At 43.3% G+C, this 7,116-nt stretch overlaps 1 long non-coding RNA gene across 1 annotated transcript; it reads right to left on the minus strand.

Moving 5' to 3' along the window:
* Window positions 1-280: 280 nt before the first annotated feature.
* LOC147751926 (uncharacterized) lies at window positions 281-3,397 on the minus strand. The gene is made up of 2 exons (XR_015315528.1): window positions 3,324-3,397; window positions 281-1,634 (listed from the first exon to the last, which is right to left on the minus strand). It is a non-coding gene; the product is annotated as an uncharacterized LOC147751926 (long non-coding RNA).
* Window positions 3,398-7,116: the final 3,719 nt, after the last annotated feature.

Consider the following 7,116-nt stretch of genomic DNA (forward strand, 5'->3'; position numbering starts at 1 on the left):
GTAGACATACGGCTTTGCTTCCGTTGTATAGATAGGCGCTTAGAGAAAATCCACTGGCTATGATTTTAACATGGTATACGCTTGAAGACTGATTTGATAAGCGATTCTTTGATAATTTAGCCATCATTTTAGCTTTATTTTCCACTAACATAAAAGTAGAAACTTGCTCATAATCTCTAATGGAGCCAAACCTACAAAAGTCAGATCAAATCACCAGATCGGAAAATTCAGGAGGACTGACTGTGGCGCCAAGGTAGCCACCTCAGCTATAAAGTTCCCCTTTTGTCTTATAAAATATACATAAATATATTTATAATGTACATCTATTTTGAAAAGAGCACGAATCACCACTCCGGTTGAACTGTTCCCATTAGAGGGACACACATGCAGTTCCTTTACTGTCGAAACGGCATCGGATCGTAGTGACAAGGCTTTGGCATTGACGAACGTGACGTTCACTACAAAAACGGCAATAATAATAACAGCAAACGGAATTGCCGATGATTTCGTCGAACTGTTGTTGTTCCTCGGCGACCCAATTGAGCTCATTCACCTCGTTCCTGGATTCAACGGACACTCCGAAGGGATGAAGTCATGTCCTGCCAAAGTTCAAAATGATTATAGATTATGGACACATCGTTTGATTAACATAAGACTGACTGGCCCACTGGCGGCAATGTCCAGATCTCATTGTTCCACTGTTCTTGGTCAGCAGCCCAAAAAGAGTTTGTGGTCCCACTTCGTTTTCAAATTCGGTACCGATTCGATTCAGCGATGCTTCTGCTATGCAGACGACGAGATGAGGTGTCGAAGACGACTGCAAAATTTACAATGAAAAATAACGATGCTGCAACGTGACATCATTCAAATCTTTTATCCGGTAGTGAAGTTACTGCACGAAAAAAGTTCGTTCATGCAGTAGTGGGGCCGGTTTAGCAGAAGCTTATTCGCTCATTTCCAGGCCTCCTTTTCAGCCGCTAAAAGCCTTCTTGCTTCGATCTGATTCGTTTATTTCAGAAAAAACTGGAAATTTCAAGTCCTCATTCGCTTGCGGAGAAGTCAGCAACTGCCAGTAGATCAACTAATAGAGAATTGTCTATTCGCAGTTTTGCGATCTCTTGGCTTGTTCTCTGCGGTCCGGCTGCTCATCCTGATCTTCCGTTTCGTCGCTGTCTCTTCCTCCATCTGCAACCCCTGTGACATTCACAGCTGCACTCAGGCTGAACGCCCGCTTATTTAGTTCGATATAGTTAGGCAAAAAACAAATCGATATTTTTTGTATCGTGCGTCCATTAGCAACGGATGTGCTGTGTTCAACCGAAGCTAAGCCAGTTATTGATGCTCACGTGGAAACGCTCAATGGCGGCGATAGCAACAAAAATAATAGCAGAAGTAGTTAATATAGCGCTATAAATTTTCGTGGCGTGGTGTCGATATAGTGGGTTACAATTATCTAAGCTATTTGTAGTGCTCGATCTCATCTTGTAGAGGGAACCCAGTTGGCGGTAGTGGTAGTAAATTCGCTCGATCCCATAGAACGTCAAGATAGAAGATCGGGTTTTTCTCGCCTTAATCGTCTTGGTTCGAAGCTGATGACGACCTTTGTAGGTAGCCGCGTGTGGGACGTAAGCGGTCTGCAAATAGTACTCTCATTTAAATAATAAAGTAATCGGTTAAAAGCACGGCAAAGTTTATCTCAAGCGGATATATTATCTACGTCCAGCTAAGCAGCTGATGCCATTGGCCAGAGACAGCAAATTGGACAATGCATGAAGCCCAACGTTCGACAAAGACTTGTAGATCGTGCTCGTTCACTAAATTAACCTTGTTTCGTCATTGAAAATGAGATATTCTATAGAATAAAAACTCTCTATGCAATAATATTATTTGGACAAGAAAACTAGGGGCAACACCTGTCGCATGCTCAATACAGAGGGCGAACGGGAATTAGGAAGAAAAAAAGGGAAATCCTACTACTACGACAAGCCTACATCAACTTACAAGCTGATTTAAACTAGTTTTCCGTGACAGCGAACATATATTTAATGATTTTTTCTGCAGCGCAGATTAATAGAATATATCGGTGAATAAGCGCAAGGAAGCAGACGCGGCCTTGTTATCGATTATCGCCTCTAACCATATATATATATATATATATATATATATACATTTATATATGCCATTTTTCTCGCCATTGAGAAAGATACATTGCCATCGAAACGGGCGTTGCCTCTCGAGGGCGAAAGCTGACAGAATAAAGACGGCCGAAATCGATATCACTAATTTATGATTTTCAGATATCGTTTCCTCTTGTGAATATGGGAACTACTGCCAGAGTAACAATATGGTCAATCTGAATGTTCAATAGCCTGTTTTCTATATGACAAGCGGGCACTTTCTACCCATGTGAGTAAGAGTCTAACGGGAAATATTGTTATATGTGCTACGTGGATTTGCTTCGGAAACCGCTGTTGCTTGAGGTCCTTCTGGTCAGATTTCAACCGAATAATAAAATGACTGAAGTCGTTATTAATGATGTCGATCATATCGATAATAGAAGAAGACCAACGACGACCCTCCGCCCTCTTCTATAGATTATCATATAATATTAATAATGAAAGTAATGATAATTACGATTACTATAATAATATGTATTGTTGATATTGCTAGTGAAGACAGGCGTCTATATGCCCTCTAGTCGGGTGCTCACTTTAGCGCTCGCTCGTAGCGTTGCCGTTGTTGGCATCGACGCGGGCGATAGTATAGCGCCTTTATCTACGCGACAAAATCTCATAAAATTTCACACCTTAAACAAATATTAACGCACGCTCACTGTCCATCTTTCTGTTTCTCTTTTTATGTTTATAAGTACACACACCCTCACAGACAGACAGACAAACAGGAACAGGTATACGTGCGTCCATACGCTGCGTCTACCTATTCAGTCAGTGGCCGAGAGATCAAGCGTTTAGTTGGCTGATGGGTTGTTCCGATATATCTATTTGATTCTGCTGCGTCACGAGCGGTGGCGCGTCAGGACGCACTCGGCCAGCGACGGCGGGCAACGACCGACCGGCTGTGATGACAATGGCGTCAATAACAATATCAAAGTGAGGGATCTTTATGAAGCATTGCGAAGGCTTCAACGATATAGTATTTCATTAGCGATTGAAAGGCCCGATAAAAACAACGGCCAAAAGAGCTGGGCAGTGATTGCTGGCGGCTTGCAGGTTTCGGTCCCTGTGGCGACGCTTACTTACCGACACGTGCGTAAAGCACTAAGATCTGTCGTCCTCTACATTATAACCAAAGCGCTCACATACCTTGTATTGGCGCTCATTCACCTCGTCGTACTATTATTTAGCTAGTGAATTCTCAGTGGCTGTCTCCATTGGTAGCACTGCCTGGTCATTTACGCTATATATATATATTCATTGTGCTGTTTTCTGAGCAGGAAGGTCTGAACAGGAACGAAAAGGAGAGTAAGGGCTCGCTACTTACAATTAGTTTGTACGCGCTGCGTTCAGAAGGTAGTACTTTAAAAGCAGTCGATTGGCTGGTTAATCTGATACATGATTGCATATAGGCCCACATCGACTATGAGAAGGATCAATTTCTAAGCAAGTCGTGGTACATTACAAAATACAATATATAGATTTAGTCGTTTGTTTGGATATCTGATGACATAGAGAAGGAGCTGAGGGGTTTTCATTTTGTGACACTGATTGTTATACTTACGTAGACACTGACGTATTCGTAACCCAATGGTAAAAATAAGCTGTACAAATTGATTGGGGAACGGCACAGTCCCGACCAATATTTACACACTCACTATCCTATAGGAGTAGAAAAATACCTTTTTTTTTTGGCCGTCGTTACGAAACAATGTTATACCTACGACAATGTGACATGGCGTCGGACTTGAAACAATCGGCAGTCTTAGCTAGGGAATCCTATTGAGGATCTTGGCTCTATCTGACATGGGGTCCCGAAAAAAAGAATTTGTCTACAAAAAATGTCTTGTCTTATACGTTATAAATGTTCTTCTAACAAATCACACTGGGCAAGGCATAAATGGAACTATTCATTACTTTGTTCAAGAGAAATCTTTCAATGGTGTATTGTCAGCTATAAATATCCCCTACCTTACACCAGCGCTTCGCGCGACGGACAATCCTATCCTATTCAAAATCGTGGTCATTAACTAGAAGTTTCAAATTTATAGAGCACATTAACTATAACTTATTAATGTAATCACATAGTGAACTAAGAAATGGTTTTCTTTATTGAAACCATAATTTATCTATAGTCACAGTAACGTGCGCATGACACAGACGTATCCCTCCACGTGCCCATATGGCCCTTGCCGAACCTATTCTAAATGTTACCATACGCTTAAGCCTAACCCTATAGAGTACTAAAAAATAAAAATCAAAAACAGCTTTTCATTCAGGTCGCTGCAGTATAATTATTTGTTTATCTCGCTGTTCGATTCTAGCCAACTGCCTTAATACACTTTTCCTGTTCTCTTATAAGTCTCGTACTAACATCGATATCCACATCGGGGAAACCGGCTGGAGGCCGGCGGGTCCATTTACTTATGCAAATCCACTTGACCAGACCCGTTTGCGAGCCCACCCCCGATGCGTGTGGCTTAACGAGAAATCGATGGATACCGCTGATGGCAGCCAGTTAGCAGATAGGCGAACACGGGATGATCTTCTTTGCGCTGTGAAGAAACGTTTTGACCTTTTTGGCCATTTAACATTAGCAGTTTGCTAATAGATGTGAACACGAGGCAACTGTGTTTGCATGCAGTGACCCACATAACGTAGACATATTCCAGGCGTTCCTCCGTTTATCAGTTTCGACGGCCATCGTTGTTGAAAACCGCAAGTTTCACTTGATGATTACTATTGTCCACAGGCGTCTTGAGAGGAAAAACATAATACAAAAAGCTACTCTATTTAAGCTATATATTTCTGCGCTATGCTCAGTACGGGCAAAGTGGTTTTGGCAAGGGTGTGCCCCGTCGATTTCAGTTTATCCGTTCAGTTCACAACGAAATAGGAAAAGGACGATCGAGTTGTGGGGGAGAATATAGAGACCACCTGCGACAATAACTGCGACGGCTGCAGATGTAGCGGCGCCGCATACACCTTACAGATTAGCGGGACACCCGTTTAGCGTTTGAGCTGCCTATGCAGATCTATGCATGTGTGTGTAAACGAATGCCTCCGTCTACCCGTCCCCAGCCGTATCTGCACGTGTGTGCGTGTATATGTGTGTATTCGTTATTAACCGGTGAACGGGAAGCGTCATCTGTCCGAGAATCGTACCCAACTCCCTTGCTGCATGGGAGTTGTATGGAAACAGGCAAAACTGACGTTTCTCACCGACCAACTGCTAGCTTTTCTGTCCCGATGCATTACAACTTCTTCATTCGAGCTTCGCCGCGTTTACTCTACTTTCTCTCCCTGTTTCGCACTATCGTTTTCGCTAACTCTCACTGTCCACGACGATGGTTTTGGTTCATAAGCTGACTTTGGCTGACTTTTTTCTAAGCTTTGAATCAGCTTTGGTCGGTCAATGCAACCACTGCTGTTCCACTACGAATCAGCAAGACAGCGGCTAACGCGGGTCAATCGCCTATCTGTTGTTAGCCAGTCGCTCCCTCGCGATTGCTCTTGGCTTAAACGGTTTTTTGATCACTTTTAGCCCATTTTGAGTGAAGTGACTAGCCGAAGTGGAGAGCGGGTGCCTGAGATGACAAAGGTTTTCAGCAGTGGACTTCATCAGTGACAGCAACAAATGCAGAAGCAGTGGCTGGGCTGGCTTGTGCAAGGTGGACTACGAATACTATCGTCGCCAGCCTACAGCTATAAGCCGGTCCTGCATATCCGCTGAACATTCGGCACAGGAAAACAACAGGAACAACGCTATCAATGATGCCAATAGGCTAAGTGGAAAACGTGCACGCTGGGCACCTTATCGTCGTACGGGGGAGGTTAGCGATCATGTCCTGTGAGGGATTCTGCTGACTGGCCCAGTTAGCCTTGTGAATCTGTCAGGCATAGCACATAATGGGTTCAAAGTAATATATCCATGCAGCCGTTAGATACAGTTGTAGCGACGATAACAGAACGCAAATAGATAGAGAAAATAAACGAAAGGAGGCTTTTGATGGCGCCTAGTACAGTTCTAACGTAGAACGGACAGAAGCAAGCAAGCAAACTCTTTTTTCAGCTGGGTTGCATCGAATAGCTAAAAAATTATTTATGACTCTACTAACATTTCAAAAAAATCTGTTTGAACCAATGTATCGTATATTAAGTCACATCGCTAGAAAGGTGGGCTTCTTCAGCAATGGAAGACAGTTCGAAGAGCGACACCGCCACGTGAAGTAGAGAAATCGCGAGGTCTTACGTGCTTCCTAGTTTGTTCACGTTCGTTTTTAAACACGTCTATTTTTTTTACACAACATTTAATAATTACGGAAACATATATGTAGAATTTCCGAAATTAAAACGTGTAAATCCGCTAAGCCAAGGCAGGCCGCCTTGGTGGGCCTCTTCGATCAGCATCAGAAGCATTTTTGCAAATCCTTCGAACTTCCAACACCCCACAGCTACCACGACAGTTATAGAGCGGTACTACTGCGTGTCACACATAACCTATTATAATGCTATGCGACAATGTTACCTAACGCCTGGACCTCGTCGTCGCACCCTACTTGGTCTTCATGTTTTGAATTGGGCACCGTCATTAGATCTTCTATCATATACCAGCACGAAACAAAGTAAACCTACGCTCGGATTCAAACCTAGACCACAACATGTCCCTAAGATTCGCAGGCAAACACATTACCCACTAAGCTATCCCGGGACACCTTTGTTGGTCCATCACACCGACTTTACGTACCGCCGACGTCGCTTTGTTATTGTTAGCACCGTTATTGCTGGGGCAGCCACCGGCAAAATGACCCGAGATACAGACCCATATATGAAAAAATCCTCGGCCAGTCGTAGAAAATGACACAAAGGCAGACGCTGAGCCCAGTTCTTCTACTATCAGAAGAGCGGCAGTTACCAGACCGTTACAAAGAATATAATCAAA

This window comes from Varroa jacobsoni, unplaced genomic scaffold (genome assembly GCF_002532875.2).
Source record: "Varroa jacobsoni isolate VJ856 unplaced genomic scaffold, vjacob_1.0 contig01249, whole genome shotgun sequence".
In the NCBI taxonomy this organism is placed as follows: Eukaryota; Metazoa; Arthropoda; class Arachnida; order Mesostigmata; family Varroidae; genus Varroa; species Varroa jacobsoni.